General features: G+C 44.2%; 1 protein-coding gene and 1 long non-coding RNA gene across 3 annotated transcripts in view; one reads left to right on the top strand and one right to left on the bottom strand.

Annotated features, from left to right (window-relative positions):
* LOC132833968 (uncharacterized) overlaps positions 1-14,316 on the bottom strand; it is an 89,249-nt gene extending 74,933 nt beyond the window's left edge. The window contains exon 1 of the mRNA XM_060852672.1: positions 14,290-14,316. The gene's annotated coding sequence lies outside the window, so the exon portion shown is untranslated. The remainder of the gene's footprint in view (positions 1-14,289) is intronic.
* Positions 14,317-14,470: 154 nt separating this feature from the next.
* LOC132833876 (uncharacterized) lies at positions 14,471-18,392 on the top strand. 2 transcript variants are annotated; one of them, XR_009647123.1, is made up of 3 exons: positions 14,480-14,715; positions 16,481-16,715; positions 18,223-18,392. It is a non-coding gene; the product is annotated as an uncharacterized LOC132833876 (long non-coding RNA). The 2 variants fall into 2 exon arrangements; XR_009647122.1 differs by lacking the exon at positions 16,481-16,715 and having other exon boundaries at positions 14,471-14,715.
* Positions 18,393-18,779: the final 387 nt, after the last annotated feature.

The following is an 18,779-nucleotide window of genomic DNA, read 5'->3' as shown; positions in this document are numbered from 1 at the left end:
CAAGTATGGTTGAGGAGAATCCAAAGGGCTTCTACAAGTACATTAAAAGAGTGACTTGGGAGATAGTTGGGCCACTTGAACATCAAGGAGAAAGTGAGGACTGCAGATGCTGGAGATCAGAGCTGAAAATGTGTTGCTGGAAAAGCGCAGGTCAGACAGCATCCAAAGGCTCATGCCCAAAACGTTGATTCTCCTGCTCCTTGGATGCCGCCTGACCTGCTGCGCTTTTCCAGCAACACATTTTCACCACTTGAACATCAGCAATGTGGCCTATATGGGGAGGAGCATAAACAAGTGAATAAACAAGTAATGTGCTTCAGTGCTTACTGTGAAGAAAAATATAGAAGTTAGAGAACCTGGGGAAATAAATAGCAATTTCTTAAAAAGTATCCGTAAAAAGAGGTGGACGTGCTGGACATCTTAAAATGCATAAAGCTGGATAAATCACTGAGACCAGGTCAGGTGTAACCTAGAACTTTGTGGGAAGCTAGGGAAGTGATTGCTGGGCCCCTTGCTGAGATATTTGTAACATCAATAGTCACGGGTGAGATGCCAGAAGACTGGAGGTTGGCTAACGTGGTGCCATTATTTAAGAAAGATATATTTAATCGTAGGGTTAGATAGATTGGACTGTGAGAGCCTTTTTCCTTGGATGGTGATGGCTAGCATGAGAGGGCATAGTTTTGTATTGAGGGGTAATAGATATAGGAGAGATGTCAGAGGTAGTTTCTTTACTCAGAAAGTAGTAGGGGCGTGGAATGCACTGCCTGCAACAGTAGTAGATTCGCCAACTTTAAGGGCATTTAAAGGGTCATTGGATAGTCATATGGATGAAAATGGGCTTCAGATTGGTTTCACAGGTTAGCGCAACGACGAGGGCTGAAGGGCCTGTACTGCGCTGTAATGTTCTATGTTTTAAAGGTGGTAAGGAAAAGCCAGACAACTATAGACTGGTGAGCCAGGCATCAGTAGTGGGAAAATTGTTGGAGGAAATTCTGAGGGACAGGATTTCCATATATTTGGACTAATTAGGGATAGTCAACATGGCTTTGTGAGTGGGAAATCATATCTCACTAACTTATAGAGTCATAGAGCTGTACAGCATGGAAACAGACCCTTCGGTCTAACCTGCCCATGCTGACCAGATATCCCAACCCAATCTAGTCCTACCTGCCAGCACCCAGCCCATATTGATTGAATTTTTTGAAGAAGTGAAAAGAATTGATGAAGGCAGAGCACTAGACGTTGTCTATGTGGACGTCATAAGGCGTTCAGCAAGGTTCCACATGGTCGACTGGTAACAAGTTAGATCACATGGACTACTGGGAGGACTAGCTATTTGGATACAAAATTGGCCCAAAGGTAGGAGACAGAGGATGATGGTAGAGGGTTGCTTTTCAGACTGGAGGCCTGTGACTAGCATTGTGCTGTATGGATCGGTGCTGGGTGGATATATGAATAGGAAGGGTTGAGTTGGACCGAAAGGTCTGTTTCTGAGCTGTATATCTTTTTGGATCTATGTGTTTACAATGTTCTGAATGTAGGCAGAGAGTAACCTGTTCATTCTACCTGCTTCATACATTTCTTCTTTATGTAATTAAGCTATAACTGTGAGGGCAAAATCAATTTCAAAGAATTGGAAAAATAATTCTAAATACGCTCAATCAAGGCTGAATATACCATCATAATATATCATCAGCTTAAAACCAACAAAATCCTCACAACAAGACAGGGATTCCTTCATCAAGTTCAAATGCAAGGGTTGTATAGCACCCAGGAGTGGAAGGTTTTATTAAAAAATATATAAAGATGCCATATACTGTAAAAATAAGGACATGCAAAGGCAGCAACAAGAATATTGGTTTTATTTAAGCTGGATTTGGGGAACTGGGGACTATAATGACACTGTGTGTAACTGTACAAGTGAAATTGTGAACTGTGCTGAATTCCCAAGCATGAAATATCTATGGGTCAGCAGTGTTCCCGTTTTGATTTGGTTGGTTTTGAAAAATCATTGGTTGGTTGAGGTCCATTTCTGCTTTAGTATCTTAGCACCTTTCAGAGAAAAGGGAACTGCTTAGTTCTAAAGGAGAAATGGAACTCATAACCAACCAATGATTTTGAAAACAAAACTTGGGACTCTTATCCTATAGAGGCAAAAGCTTACTGAAGCAAATGGAAACCACATCTGATTATAATAGGTCATATGATATTGAACTCATGAGAGGCTTCAGTTCCTCCTGCTTCCATGGTGTAGCATGAAATATCTGAAGAGGTTGATTTGATCAGATCCACCGACGTCAAGCCGGTGTTCTTCTCTGACCACTGCCTCCTGCTGGCCGACTGTCACCTACAGGACGAGCAGCGGTCTGGTAAGGGAACGTGGAAGTTGAACACAAAGCTGTTGACCCCAGAAAACATGAGGAGCTCAAGAGGGACTACGCAGGTTGGAGAACCGTGAAGCCCTTCTTTGAGTCCCCAGCGGACTGGTGGGAAACAGTAAAAGGGAACATCAAGAGGCTCTTCATCTTCAAAGGTGTTCAGGAAGTGAGAGAGAGGCGGGGAAAACTGTCCCAGCTCCAGGAAAGTATGCAGAACCTGCTCCTGCTGCAGTCATTGGGGGTCAATGTCACGGAGGACCTCAAGGAGTTGAAGGGCCAGCAAGCCCTGCTCTTTACCTCGGAGGCCTCCAAGATAATCTTCCGGTCCAGGGTCCGCTCGGTGGAGCAGGACGAGACGTGCTCACGTTTCTTTTTCCAGAAGGTGCGCAAAGAGAGCTCCGTGCTCAGCAGCCTGAAGGAAGAAGACAGCTCGATAACGTCATCTCAGGCTTATGTCATGAGGATTAGCAAATCCTTCTATGCCAGTCTGTATGACGCGAAGCCAACCGACAGCACAGCCTCCCAGTCGTTCCTGTCCTCTATCACGGAGGTCTTAGACGACAGAACACGGGAGAGACTGGACCAGCTGCTATCTCTGGACGAGCTGACCAAGGCCCTCGAGTCCTTCGAAATGAATAAAACTCCCGGAAGTGACGGTTTACCGGTCGAGCTCAATTCTGCTCTGTGGGACTTGATTGGCCAGGACCTGCTGGAGGTGTATGTCAGTATGCTTCGGGCAGGTACCATGAGTGAATCCATGAGGAAAGGCATCATCACCCTCATCTACAAGCAGAAGGGAGAGAGAGAGGAACTCAAAAATTGGAGACCAATCTCATTGTTGAATGCAGATTACAAAATTTTGTCAAAGGTAATCGCCAACCGGGTCAGGTCTGCTCTGGGGTCGGTGATTCACCCTGATCAAACCTGTGCTGTACCAGGCAGGAAGATTACTGAGAGTCTCGCACTCCTCAGGGATATGATCGCCTACGTGCAGGACAGAGGGTTAGACATCTGCCTGATCAGCCTGGACCAGGAGAAAGCCTTTGACAGGATATCACACACGTATATGAGAGATGTTCTCTCTAAAATGGACTTTGGGGAGGGAATCTGCAATTGGATCAGACAGCTCTACACCAACATTGTCAGTACAGTCTCAATCAATGGGTGGGAATCAGATAGCTTCGCAGTCAGATCTGGAGTCAGGCAGGGCTGCCCTCTCTCTCTCCTGCCTTGTTTGTGTGCTGCATAGAGCCATTGCCAAGTCCATCAGGAAAGATGCGAGCCTGAGAGGGGTGACTATTCCTGGCAGTGGGGGCCTGCAGGTTAAGGTCTTCCTGTACATGGATGACGTTGCCGTTTTCTGCTTGGATCCGCTGTCCATGCGCAGACTCATGTGCATATGTGACCAGTTCGAACGGGCCTCAGGGGCCAAGGTAAACCGAGGCAAGAGTGAGGCCATGCTCTTCAGGAACTGGGCCTATCAATCCTCGATCCCCTTCACCGTCAGGACCGACCATCTGAAGGTGCTGGGTATTTAGTTCGGGGGGGAGGGCTGGGACATGCGCCAAGCCTTGGGAGGAGCATATCAGCAAAGTGAGGTAGAAACCGGGCAGATGGAAGCTACGGTCGCTCTCCATCGCTGGAAAAAAACCTGGTCATCAGGTGTGAGGCACTGTCTTTGCTGTTATACGTGGCACAAGTCTGGCCTATTCCTGGGCCATCTTCCAATTTATATGGAGATCAAAGATGGACCGGGTCCGAAGGGTCTCGATGTATAAAGATCTGGGCAAGGGGGGAAAAATACACCCAATGCCACCCTCACCCTAATGGCCACCTTTGTGTGTGGCTGTATCAAGCTGTGTGTGGATGTCCGGTCATACCAAGTGTCACTACGTACTGAGGTTCTACCTGTCCCCGGTGTTGCGAAGGCCTCGCTACCGCGAATGCTCCGAGTAGTTGGACCGTTTTGTATCACCTGTCCTTCATGGAGAAGTTTATGAAGAAAAACACCTTTGACCACAAGTCCATCAGGAAGTGGTCAGCACGTAGTGTCCTTGAGACCCTTCGGGAAACATGGAGGGCGGATCCTATCAAGTGATTCCCTGAGAAGACTGTCAAAGCCATTTGGCAGAATGCCTCATCGCCAGAACTTTCCAACAAGCACCAAGACATGGCTTGGCTGGTGGTGAGAAGGGCTCTGCCTGCGAGATCCTTTATGCACGCCCAGACTCTCAGCCGCACCGCACGCTGCCCTCGAAGCAGCTGCGGGGGGTGGAACGAGACTGTCACACACCTCCTTCTGGAATGTGCTTACGCAGAAGAAGTCTGGAGAGGAATGTAGTGGTGTTGGTAGAGGTTCGCCCCGAGCAGCGCCGTGACGCGGGACTCCATGCTCTATGGTCTGTTCTCCAGGACGTTCACCGAGACGAACATCAACTGTGCCTGGAGGATCATCAGCTCGGTGAAGGACGCTCTCTGGGCGGTCCGAAACCTGTTGATCTTCCAGCTGAAGGAGTTGGCCCTGACTGAGTGTTACAGACTTGCACATTCCAAGGTCCAGGACTATGTGTTGAGGGACACGCTGAAACCTGGGGCAGCTGCCGTCAAGGCGCAGTGGGGGAAGACCACTGTGTAACATCTGCCTGCATAAGAAGAATAGGGGCCCAGTCATATGTGCTCTGCTGATGCTTCAGAAGAGCTAGATAGTAAATGTATGGACTCATATATAGGAAAAGTAAATTTCAATGTCTGTATGTAAAGAAATGTAATGTGTGCACAAGAATGGCATGACCATTTGTAAAGAGACCCAAATAATTTTGTGAATAAAGTTTATTTTTGAAATTTAAAAAAAGTTGATTCAAAGTACGTTGAAATTGTAAAGGACGGTCTGGACAGCAGAATGCCAAGCTACTTGATAAAATAGAGGTCAAATGCCATCATAGAATAACAGTAGAGTTGAGTTTCAGAAGAAAGCGTTCTGCAGGGCAATGATCAATGGCAGAACAATGACTTTCCAATTCAACCCAATATTTCTCAGCCATTTTGGAAATGTCCACCATTCTTGCCTGTATTTGCTATGTGCAGAATAAGGAAATAAGAAAATGAAAATCAAGCATTTACAGTCAAAAACAAAAACATATTCCAGCGGTTTCTGTTTTTGTTTTTAATGGCAGATGCTGGAAATCAAAAACAAAACAGCAATATTGGAATCTATCTTTGAAGGGTCAAATTATTTCATGGCTTCAGTGGAAGTCAGCTGGACAAGTTGTTTTGACAGGATTGCAGCAATGACCAAGAATACCAATTTCTTTCTTAAATAGATAAGAACAAACTTCAGTGGATTTCTGTGTTCTGAAAGAAAATGGGTGCAGAACACAATTCTGTGCTAACACATATAGAGGTGAGATGATCATGCTAAAGCAGAAAATTTACCTGTACATCTTGCATTGGAAAGGGGTACCACCTTCTAATCTATTGAGGACTGTGCAAGGTGTTGAACAATGTCTTGCATCTGGCTAACCTGGGTGACCTCACAGCCGCATTCAAAATTGGCAAATATTTGGCAAGTGAAGTAAAACACAAATAAATATGGGGTAGTGCAAGTTGGTGGGAAGATTAGGGAAGTCACTTATTACATAGAAGGTGCAAATGTAGGCAGGAAGAAGAAACAAAGTGATCTTGGAGTGTAAATACATCAATCACAGAAAAGTTGTTCCATAGCTTAGATTAACAAAGCAAAACTGAAAGTAAACCATGAATGTGAATTTTGGGAAAGGAAATCTTAGCAGGACTTATACACTTAAAAGTAAAGTCCTGGGGATTGTTGCTGAACAAAGAGACCTTGGAGTGCAGGTTCATTGTTCCTTGAAAGTAGAGTCACAGGTCGATAGAATAGTGAAGAAGGTGTATGGCATGCTTTCCTTTAATGGTCAGAGCATTGAGTACAGGAGTTGGGAGGTCATGTTGAGGCTGTACAGGACATTGGTTAGGCCACTTTTGTTATATTGCGTGCAATTCTGGTCTCCTTCCTATTGGAAGGATGTTGGGAAACTTGAAAACGTTTAGAAAAGGTTTACAAGGATATTGCCATGGTCGGAGGGTTTGAGCTATAGGGAGAGGTTGAATAGGCTGGGGCTTTTTCCCCTGGAGCGTCAGAGGCTGAGAGTTTATACAATCATGAGGGGCATAGTCATGGATAGGATAAATAGACAAAGTCTCCCGGAGGTAGGGGAGTCGAGAACTAGAAGGCATAGGTTTAAGGTGAGATTGGAAAGATATAAAAGAGACACAGAGGGTGGTATGTGTGCGGAATGAGCTGCCAGATGAAGGTGGAGGCTATTTAAAAGGCATCTGGAGGATTATCTGAATAAGAAGGTTTAGAGGGATATGAGCCAGATGCTGGCAGGTGGGACTAGATTGGGTTGGAATATCTGGTCAGCATGGACGGGTTGGACCAAAGGGTCTGTTTCCGTGCTGTACATCTCTATGATTCTCTGACTCTAATTCGGATTTATTTCCAGAGGGATAGAATTGAAAAGTAGAATGGTAATACTAAATCTATATCTAATCTTGATTGGGCCAGACTTGGAGTACTGCGTGCAATTCTGCTAGCTGTAATATAGAAAGGATCTCGAGACACTGGGGAAGGCATTGAGAGATTAACAAAAATGATAAATGTGTGAGTTTATGTTTTGGGAAAGCTGGGTTGTGATTGAAGAAAGAAGGCCAAGAGATAAGTTATTAAAAGTCTTTAATGTTCTCAATTATTATGATACAATGGATTCAGAGAGAAAGTTTGCTCTGAGGAAGAGAAAGCTAAGAACCATTGATATAAAGCAATAATTAATAAATCCAATCAAACAATCATGAGAATCTTTATCCAGAGAATGGGCAGAATGTGGGACTCACTTCCAAATGAAATGGTTGAGGTGAACTATAGAATCCCTACAGTGTGGAAACAGGCCCTTCAGCCCAACAAGCCCATACCGACCCTCCAAACAATAACCCACCCAGGTCCATTCCCCTACATATACCCCTGACTAATGCACCTAATCTACACATCCTTGAACACTATGAACAATTTAGGCAGCAGTGGCAACCACAAAGCCATCGTGCCACCCAAGTGGAAGTTAAATGAACACATAAGGGAGAAAGGAATGCAGGGTTATAATGATTGATTTAGGTGAAGAAAGAAGGGTACAGGCTTGAGTGGAGCATAAACATCATGGGTTAGTTTAGCTGAATGGCCTGGTTCTATGCTGTGTCTCTTATGTAAATCAATGAAGAACACACAAGAACATATATTTACTCATGGGATCTGGGCATCATGAGCTGGCCATCATTTATTGCCTGTCCCTAGATATCCTTGACAAGATGCTGGTATGCTGCCAGTTTGAACCACTGCAGTCCATGTGTTGTCAACCCACAATGCCATTAGGGAGGGAATTCCAGTATTTTAACCCTGTGACAGTGAAGGAAAAGCAATATATTTCCAAGTCAGGATGGTGATTGGCTTGGAGTGTAACTTGCATGGGGTGGTCTTCCCGTGTATCTGCTGCCCTTGTCTTTCTCAATGGAAGCGATTGTTGGCTTGGAAGGTGCTAATTCATGATCTTTAGTGAATTCCTGCAGTGCATCTTGGATATGGTACACACGGCTACTACCAAGAGTCAGTGGTTGAGCAACTGGATGCTTGTAGATATGGTGTCAATCCTGGATGCTGTCAAGTTTCTTGCATGTTGTTGGAGCTGCACCCATCCAGGCATGGGAATATTCCATCACACTCATGACTTATGCCTTGTAGATGATGGACAGGTTTTGGGGAGTCAGGACGTGAATTACTCACCACAGTACCCCTAGCCTCTGACCTGTTCTTGCAGCCATGGCAATTTCAGTTGAGTCAGTGGCAAGCCCCCAGAAAGTGTTGCAGCCATGGCAACACCACTGAATGAATGAGGTGCAGTGTTTAGATTGTTTCCTATTGGAGATGGTCATTGCCTGGCGTTTATGTAATGCAAATGTTACCTGCTACTTGACAGTCCAAACTTGGATATTGTCCAGATGTTGTTGCATTTGAACATGGTCTGCTTGAGTATCTAAGGGGCAAATGGTGCTCAAAATTGTGCAATCATCATTGAAGCTTCCCATTTCTGACCTTATGACTGAGGGAAAGTCATTGATGAAGCAGATGAAGATGGTTGAACAGAAGACACTGCCCTGAGGAACTCCTGCAGAGATGGTTGAACGGAAGACACTGCCCTGAGGAACTCCTGCAGAGATGCCTTGAGGTGACTGACTTCCAACAACCACAACCATCTTCCTATACGCCAGGTGTGACTTCAATCAATCAGTAGGTCAGGCAATATCCGAGGAGCAGAAAACTTGACGTTTCGGGCAAAAGCCCTTCATGAGGAACTGGAGAATTTTCACATGATCCCCATTGATTCCAATTTTACTAAGATTCTTTGATGTTCCTGATGAAGGACTTATGCCTGAAACATCAATTCTCCTGCTGGTTAGATGCCAGACCTGCTGTGCCTTTCCAGTTCCACACTTTTCGAACCTGATCTTGATCTCTAGCATCTGCAGTTCTCCTAGGGTTCCTTGATACCAAACACAGTCAAATTTGACATCAAGGATTGTCACTCTCACCTCCTGTGGAATTATGTGGTTTTGCACCAAGGCTATAAAAAGGTCAGAAGCTAAGTGGGCCTGGCCAAACACAAACTGAACATCTGTGACCAGGTGTTCTGTGCAGTACCGTTATGACACGTTCCATCATTTTAGATTAGATTTCCTGCAGGCCCAACAAGTCCACACCGACCCTTCGAAGAGTAACCCACCCAGACCTATTCCCCTACCCTATACTTACCCCTGACTAATGCACCTAGCCTACACATCCCTGAACACTATAGGCAATTTAGCATGGCCAATTCAACTAAATTGCACATCCAGACTGTGGGAGGAAACCGGAGCACCCGAAGGTAACTCACATAGACACGGGAAGAATGTGCAAACTCCACGCAGACAGTTATAGAGTCATAGATATGTACAGCATGGAAACAGACCCTTCTGTCCAACCCGTCCATGCCGACCAGATATCCCAATCCAATCAAATCCCACCTGCCAGCACCTGGCCCATATCCCTCCAAACCCTTCCTTTTCTCATACCCATCCAGAAGCCTTTTAAATGTTGCAATTGTACCAGCCTCCATCACTTCCTCTGGCAACTCATTCCATACACGTACCACCCTCTGTGTGAAAAACTTTCCCCTTAGGTCTCTTTTATATCTCTCCCCTCTCACCCTAAACCTATGCCCTCTAGTTCTGGATTCCCCGACCCCGGGGAAAAGACTTTGCCTATTTATTCTATCCGTGCCCCTCATAATTTTGTAAACCTCTGTAAGGTCACCCCTCAGCCTCCAATGCTCCAGAGAAAACAGCCCCAGTCTGTTCAGCCTCTCCTTATAGCTCAAATCCTCCAACCCTGGCAGCATCCTTGTAAATCTTTTCTGAATTCTTTTAAGTTTCACAACACCTTTCAGATAGGAAGGAGACTAGAATTGCATACAATATTCGGAATTGAACCCAAACCCCTGGCGCTGGGAGGCAGCAGTGCTAACCACTGGGCCACCATGCCAATCAAGTGTAGATTGATGGGATGGTAATTGACATGGTTGGATTTGGCCTGTTTTTTTGTGTGCAGGTCATACCTGCGCAATTTTCTACATTGTATAGTGGATGCTAGTGTTATGGCTATACTGGAACAGCTCAGCTCGGGGAGTGGCAAGTTCTGGTCTTCTGTACTGTTCCCAGAATGTTATTAAAGCCCACAGCTTTTGCAGAATCCAGTACCTCTTATGTGTCTTGATATCACATGGAGTGAATTGAATTGGCTGAAGACTGGCACCTCTGATGCCAGGGACCACTGAAGGAGAAAGGTGTGATAGAAAGTATCATCAACAATGCTATCAAGCAGCACCTGCTCAGCAATAACCTGCTCATGGCTCAAGGATATGTTGAAGCTCTTGTAATTTTTCTTCAAGAATGAAACTTAACAGAATCAATCTGCAGCAGGCAGAACACCGCTCTCTCGGGTCTCAATACATTTATTATTTATTTCCCAGAGCTCACTTAGGAGCAATCTGCTACTCCGGTGTGGTTTGTAAAAAGCAGTTCTCCTGTTTGGGAGAATATTGAAGTAAACATCATGCTCAGTTCCATCATAACCACAGAAATATCAACTTATCTAACACTATTTACGGAAGTTACATCCCAAGGCTCTTTACAGAGGCATTCCAAATATCATGTGACACAAAGTCACATAAGGAATTGTTTGGTCACATGATCTAAAGTCAGTGAGGTAGGTTTTAAGGAGCATCATAAAGGTGTAAAGTAAACTGTACAAGTAAAGAGGATTCAAGAGGGACTTCAAAGCTTGGGGCACAGGCAACTGAAGGCACAGCTGTCCATGATGAAGCAATTGAAATCAGAGATGAACAAGTGAAGGGGTTCAGAGAATTAGATGGGTTGCGGTACAGGACCATTGAGGGACTTGAAAACAAGGATACAAATTTTAAATCAAGATGCTGTTTGACTTAGAGCCAATATAACTCAGTAAACACTCGTGACTTTCATATTATGAAACAGCTAACAGCAGTATTTCTGCTGCATGGAGCCAGTGTTCCTCTTTGTCTGCTTCCAAATAACCCCTCACCAACTACTTTTCACTGACTCTTGAATTGATGTGTGACATGTAAACCCCGCAACAGCCCTATTCCGAGACAAAATCTGATATAACCTTAAATATTACAATCTCCACTCAAGCAAAAGTTTATTCTCTCAGTTGTCAACTTACAAAAACACATAGGCAACAAAGTTCCAAAAAACAGATTTCATCTCGGAGTTAAAGTGAATGGAGGATTCATTGTCTCACCAATAGGGCACTATGTCTGACAAATGAAAATTACTTTATTGCTGAAACTGACTGAGGACAATATTCCCCATTTGAAAATAACTTCTGGATAACATAGATCAGAAACTCCCTGTTTGACAAATAACATGCAGAAAGGACTGAAGATACACATACAAAACTAATATCTGTACCAGACATTAAATGTGAACTGCATTGAATTCCAGGGGGCTGCTGCTGAATAGCTTTGCATGCCAATGTTAACAAAGAGAGAAGACAAAGGGGCAAAGATACTGTGCTGGAGGCTTAGTGCTGATAATGGACAGGAGAAGTTCGGGGGTCCAGAAGAATGGGAGCAGGTGGTCAGGGAAGTTCATTTCTAATGTCTGGCCCAAAGATTTGGTAACAGCATCACAAGAAGTCAAATGACCTCACACTGGCCGTTAAGGTTGTTAAATGTGTATGCCCATGGTATCTCATACCCAGAACATGAATAGCCACCCAGTGCCCAATGCATCACACATCCCACTAGTCACCTAGCAACACTCCTGAATACTCGGTGTTCTCAAATAACAGCAGCTTATCTTCACACACCTATTAATGCTGCTAACAATACCCTGAACCCTCACTGACTCCATGTTTCCAAAATTAAAAAATCACACAACACCAGGTTATACTCCAACAAGTTTATTTGGAAGCACTAGCTTTCAGACTGCTGCTCTAACTCCCTGTTGTGTGATTTTTAACTCTGTCTACCCCAGTCCAACACCGGCACCTCCAAATTATTCTAATCCATGTTTCCAATTATTCAATTATGGTCGGCACTACAGACAATGACAGAGCTGCACACACATCGACATTTTATCTTTTCTCTTGCAGGACGCGGTGCTTCCAGGGAGCAGAACGTGATTGGGAGAATCAGAAGGTGGTCCTTTCCATTTTGTGCCCTTCAGAGTTTGGCTCCCTCTGACACAGGGTGGGCGATATGAGAGGACAACATGACATGTAGCTGGCATTGTACTGGAAATGGCTGGAGGGCTCTGTGCAAATCCAAAGAGCAGGTTAGATTTCCACAGATCCATCAACAATGTCAGGGATCTAATTTGCAATCCATTGAGTGCACCACTGGGTTTCTATCCATTTTGAACTTCATTATACCTGTGGTTAGGCTCATTTGGCTAATCATTATTTAATATTTTAAACACACATTCCTTTGTTGACCTTTGAAATTCATTCACAACATGGAAAATTCCATCCAATTTCTATTCACTTTGTTTCGGTGTTGAAAATACATTGAACTTCTTCATGGATGCAGTTTGAACTGATTTGTGTGTGCATTCAGAATTTCAATGAGACACTCACTTTTTATCCACTATTACATTAGTGAGGATACCTTTGAAGATTCACAGGACAGTCATTAGACTTATTTCCTGCTTTCTTTATATCCTTCCTTCAGCTGGAGATATGAGGCAAGTGAATCGCACACTTTAGATTAGATTCCCTGCAGTGTGGAAACAGACCCTTCAGCCCAACAAGTCCACACCAACCCACTCAGATCTATTTCCCTCTAACGAATGCACGTAACATTATGGGCAATTTAACATGGCCAACTCACCTGACCTGCACATCTTTGGACTGTGGGAGACAACCCATGCAGACACAGGGAGAATGTGCAAACTCTACACAGTCACCCAAGGCTAAAATCAAACCTGGGTTCCTGGCGCTGTGAGACAGCAGTGCTAACCACTGATCCACCTCTGTCTATTTATGTTTTTTTCTCTTTAGATCACAAGCCTGAAGCCAGAAGTTTGTGCTTGAAGGACATCACTCTACATCAAGGCGAATGTGAGGACTGCAGATGCTGGAGATCAGAGACAAGATTAGAATGGTGCTGGAAAAGCACAGCAGGTCAGGCAGCATCCGAGGCGCAGGAATGAATCCTGCCCAAAACTGTTGATTTTCCTGCTCCTCGGATGCTGCCTGACCTGGTGTGCTTTTCCAGCACCCCTCTAATCTAATCACCACTCCACATCAATCATAGCTGACCAGGACTCTCTCTTACTTCCACCACCTTCCATCACCACGTTGGAAGGATTTGCAGGTTGACCTGTTCGGTTGCATTATGAATGCACCTTCCATGGTCAATGAGTCTTGGGGTTGAACTTGAAACTACAGCTCCTGACTCAGAGACAGAGATGCTATCCATTGTACCATAAAGCTATCTTAGCTGTGTTGCTGCATCCAAAGAAAAATTGAATCACCTCAAAGATGGGGCTTTTTTCAGCAGACATCATTTGACTTCCACATTTGTTCGCTCTAGTCTGGTCAACAGAGAACAGGTGTCCCATGGGAGAATTATTAGCCCACCAGTCATGGTATCTACCTGTGCTTTCCTGGTAGGATGCTGTTAATTATGCTACAGGAGTTGTCCATGTAACCACAGCTTTCTGTATAAAGCATAATCTTCAGAGTGTACAGCAGTGGAGGGAGATGCTTCATCTTTACAATGCTCTATTAATTCTTGAGCTATGTTAAATGATAAGGTCCACATTAATTGTCCATCCTATGTCCTGCTTGGGAAGATGGTGGGGGCCTTCTGCTCAAACCACTTGAGTTCCATCAGGTTTAGCTCCCACTGTGCCATTAGGGAGGGAGTTCCAGGATTATAACACAATGACGATGAAGGAACATCTCTCCAAAGCAGGAGTGTGAGTGTGCGATTCTAAGAGGAGCTTGAAGGTGATAATTTTTCCATGCTCCTATTGCGTTGTCCTTCTCAGGAAGGCTGGGTGTTGTTGGTTTGGGAGGATTTCCCATTGTCCAGTTCCCTTTCCTCTTGGAAGCCCCAACTCCAGACAATGATTCATTCTTAAAACAAACATTTCTTTCCAATAAATTCAATGCTTATTCTAACACATCTTACATTTACCTCTTTAGTTTTTTTTAAGCTTCCTTTACGTGATATCTCCTCTCCCTCCCCCAAAAAATTAAACTTACTGTAGTTGGCCAATCAGTTCGAAGTTTTACCTCCAGTCCCACTTTTAAATTTTAACTGTTTTTTTCTAACGGTTTCTGCTCGAGCCAAGGGCCAATTAGGCGGCTGGTCCGGGCTGTCAATCATAGGCCGCCCCACCCACTCAGGTGCGCCCCGTGATACTGGCCCAAGAGACCCAGCCAATCAACAAGAGGTAACAGATCCTGAGGATTCCCTTTGGCGCATTGTCCCAGTGAAACGCATGCCACCGCCCATGCTATCCGCTGATTGGCTGGCAGCTCACCCAATGAGAGCGCAGGGCGGGAGAGGGAGGCCGTGGGGTGGAAAATGCCGGGAAGAAAACAGGCGCCATGTTAGGATGGGAGATGGTGAGAGGAGTCAGCAAGTCCAGACGCGTCTGTGGAAAAATCGCAGAGTTAATGTTTTTGGTGAGTGAGTTTTCATCTAAACTGAGTCAAAAGGTGTGGTGTTGGAAAAGCACAGCCGTTCAGGCACCATCCGAGGAGCAGGAGAGTCGATGTTTCGAGCATAAGCTCTTCTGAGACAAGTTGGAAGTGTAAGAGGGCTTGAACAAGTGAAAGGAGGAAAAAGAACAAGAACAAGAGTAAAGATCTGTGACAGGCTGGAGGAAAGTAGAGATTTAAAGACCAAAGAGTTTATTTGGCAAATCTAAAGAGGTCGATTGAAATGACAAGTGAGGCAACAAAATACCTGTCCAGAGGAGATGTGAAAGAAAGAGCTGTATGTCAATCTGGCAGAAAGCAAAGAGAAAAGTGAGGAGACTTGTGTGGTAGGTGATAATGTCTTTACTGATGTTGGAGACCTGTGTTTAAGTACCATGCTCACTAGAGATGTGTAATAACATTTCTGAACAGGTTGATTAGGAAAATAAGTTAAATTTAAAAGAAAACAAGTAAGGGCCCTCTTGTGATGCAGTGGTAATGTCTCTGCCACTGAAAATGGAGGAACAGGTTTAAGACCCACCTGCTCCAGAGATACGTAATAACATATCTCACCAGGTTGATGAGAAAAATCAGTTATTTTTTTAAAAAACAGACAGAAGTGAGGAGGCTCTTGTGGTGTAGTGGTAGTAACCTTACCCCTGAAGAGTGTGGGGTTCAAGTCTCAGCTGCTCCAGAGATGTGTAGATTTGATTAGAAAATGCCTTAAAAAAATTGGAGGAGAAAGTGAGGTCTGCAGATGCTGGAGATCAGAGCTAAAAATGTGCTGCAGGAAAAGCACAACAGGTCAGGCAGCATCCAAGGAACAGGAGATTTGACGTTTTGGGCATAAGCCCTCCTTCAGGCTTATGCCTGAAACATCGAATCTCCTGTTCCTTGGATGCTGCCTGACCTGCTGTGCTTTTCCAGCAGCACATTTTAAACAAATAGGAACCAGCTAAATAGTTGGCTGTCATGTAGTCTCCAAAGAGAAAAATGAGCACTAACCCTGGTGCACAATACTTGTAATTTGTTATTGTTTTTGTTGTAAAGAGTGAGGTTTGTTGGTGGTTTAGATAAAAGAAATATCTAGTAAAATAGGATTAGATTACATGTAAACTCACAGTTCAGTCCTGAAAGCTATAAAGTGTTTGGTCAAAGAATAGAAACTGGGAACAGGAGTAGGCCAGTTGGCCCTCTACCATTCAGTGTGATCATATCTGGTCCTCTGTCTCAAAGCCACCTTCCCCTGTAGCCCTTGATCCCTTTGAAATCAGTAAATGTAGCCATCACTTGGGTGTAACCCAAGTGGTAGGGCCTCTGCAGTGTGGGTCATAGGTCTACTATCCTTTTGAGTGAAGAAATGTTTTACCCATCTCAATCTTAAATGGCCTACCTTGAGGCTGTGAACCTTCAGTGTCAGAGTGAGAACAAGAATTAAAATGGAGAACGAAAATCGCAGTCTATCAAAAGCTCTGGGTCGTGCTAGTAGGGAAGTCCAAACGAAAGGGTATAGATTTTTGATTCAAAGGGGCAACTTCTTCACTCAAAATGCATGCATTTATGGAATGAGCTGCCAGAGGAAGTGGTGGAGGCTAGTACAATTACAACATTTTAAAAGGCATCTGGATGGGTACATGAATAGGGTTTAGAGGTATGTGGGCCTAGTGCTGGCAAATAGGGCTAGATTAATATAGGATATCTAGTCAGCATGGACAAGTTGGACTGAAGGATCTGTTTCCATACTGTACAGCTGTCCGTCTGCAGTGGTTCAAGACGAGATGGACAATAAGTGGAATCTGATTGTATCGTCCAGGCTGAGAACAAGTCAATAATTTCATCAGAAACTACCTGACATTCTCAGGCACTCGTTAACAGGATGGTTTCAAAGTTTCCAAATTGTAAAGCTTTTCTCATAAGCATTTACACTGGGAGTTCCCTCCTGGGATTCTGCTACTCAAGGTTTTGTGTAAAGCAGGAAGTCATTGGTGAGTCCAATCCTCATTTCAGACTTTTGCACCAGGAACCCCACAACATTGGGCTGATTCCACCGTTCCTGATCCAGGCTCAGTGCAGTGGAAACTGAGTTTCACAAGGCTGTATGTTTCACCTGAACAGGTCACCTTCTATCAAAGAGAACCACTTGATGTTATATACCTTAATGGTAAGGTCCTAGGGAGTGTTGTTGAGCAAAGAGACCTGGGAGTGCACGTTCATAGCTCCTTGAAAGTGGAGTCGCAGGGAGATAGGATAGTGAAGAAGGCATTTAGTATGCTTTCCTTTATTGGTCAGAGTATTGAGTACAGGAGTTGGGAGGTCATATTGCAGCTGTACAGGACATTGGTTAGGCCACTTTTGGAATATTGCATGCAATTCTGGTCTCCTTCCTATTGGAAGGATGTCGTGAAATTTGAAAGGGCTCAAAAAATTTACAAGGATGTTGCCAGGGTTGGAGGATTTGTGCTATAGGGAGAGGCTGAACAGGTTGGGGCTGTTTTCTCCGGAGCATCGGAGGCTGAGGTGACCTTTATAGAGGTTTGCAAAATTGGGGGGCATGGATATGATAAGTAGACAAACTCTCCCCTGAGGTAGGAGAGTCCAGAACTAGAGGGCATAGGTTTAGGGTGAGAGGGGAAAGATATAAAAGGGACATAGGGGGCAATGTTTTCACACTGACGGTGGTACGTATGTTGAATGAGCTGCCAGAGGAAGTGTTGGAGGCTAGTAAAATTGCAACATTTAAGAGGCATTTGGATGGGTATATGAATAGGAAGGGTTTGGAGGGATGTGGGCTGAGTGCTGGCAGGTGGGACTAGATTGGGTGGGATATCTGGTCAGCATGGACAGGTTGGACTGAAGGGTCTGTTTCTGTGCTGTACATCTCTATGACTTTATAATGCTTCAATTGCTAGAGCATCAGCTTGGAACATAATTCTTATGAGAGAGAAAAACCAGCAGAGTGCACGTTGTATTAAAGAATCCAACACTTCGAGCAAGTGTGTAAAGGAGCTGTTCAGGAGCACAGACCCCTCAAATGACACTCAACATCCTGGGGATCAATGGCAGCTGGAAAATGGGTGACAGGAACTGCATGGTGATGGAGCACAGTATAAAGGAGAGGAGGCTTATGGTGGAGGCAATGGGCAAGAGCTGGATGTTCCAGCAGCTGTGTGATCAAGGCACTAAACAAACAGAAAAACGACAGCTCACTTCAATATTGCTGATGAAGAATTAGATGAGGGTCTCTATTTAATATTGAGCGAGGGATTAGATCAGATGGGCTGATCCAATACCAACTCGCACCTGCCACTGGATGAGGAATGTTCAGTTTAAAAGTACTGTACAGCAGTCATTTTTTAAACAGTATTGAATTGCGTGGCATGTGGTATTTCTTTCATATTTAGTGATTCATTTTGTTTTGTAAATTATTCAATTGTTTATACATAGTAATGTACACACACAGTTCAGTATTTCAATCTGTGCATTTTTTTTCAGCAAAAATTGTCAGCAGCAATCTAACTCTGCCACTGAAACACTGATTACAAGGGGGAACCAGGTCTCACTTAAAGTTGTGATTTTCAAGAGCTCAACCTCCAACACATGGGATTTTCGTGTACAAAATATGTAACAATCATAATAAACGTGAACTGTTAGATGTTGCGAAACTTGGTACCTCAGTTGTTTTTGGTTCGCAATTACAGTAAAAATAGAAACAAGCACTTTGATTAGTAATCCATATCTTGCTATAGTAGAAAGTCCAGGATCAAGTGAAGCCACTAACAGACTAGGACGCAGTAACGAGACTAACAGCAGAGAACTTCAGCACTCGTGTTTCAGAACCAGTTCACACAAACAGATCCTTGGTTAATTATACTCTTGGAGGAATTTGGGAGATTAGATACCAATAACCACCAACACACCAGACCACCTCAACTCCTTGTACATGCACATTGCCTCAAAATGTGATTGATATGTCTTTCCAAATGACATAACTGACAAGTGGCAGTCTCCCTTTTTAATTAAACCCAATAGCTGCTGAAATAAAGTGGACA

This window comes from Hemiscyllium ocellatum, chromosome 38, assembly GCF_020745735.1.
Source record: "Hemiscyllium ocellatum isolate sHemOce1 chromosome 38, sHemOce1.pat.X.cur, whole genome shotgun sequence".
NCBI lineage: Eukaryota > Metazoa > Chordata > Chondrichthyes > Orectolobiformes > Hemiscylliidae > Hemiscyllium > Hemiscyllium ocellatum.
The sequence above is the reverse complement of the archived record's forward strand: the minus strand, read 5'-3'. Positions and strand labels throughout refer to the sequence as shown.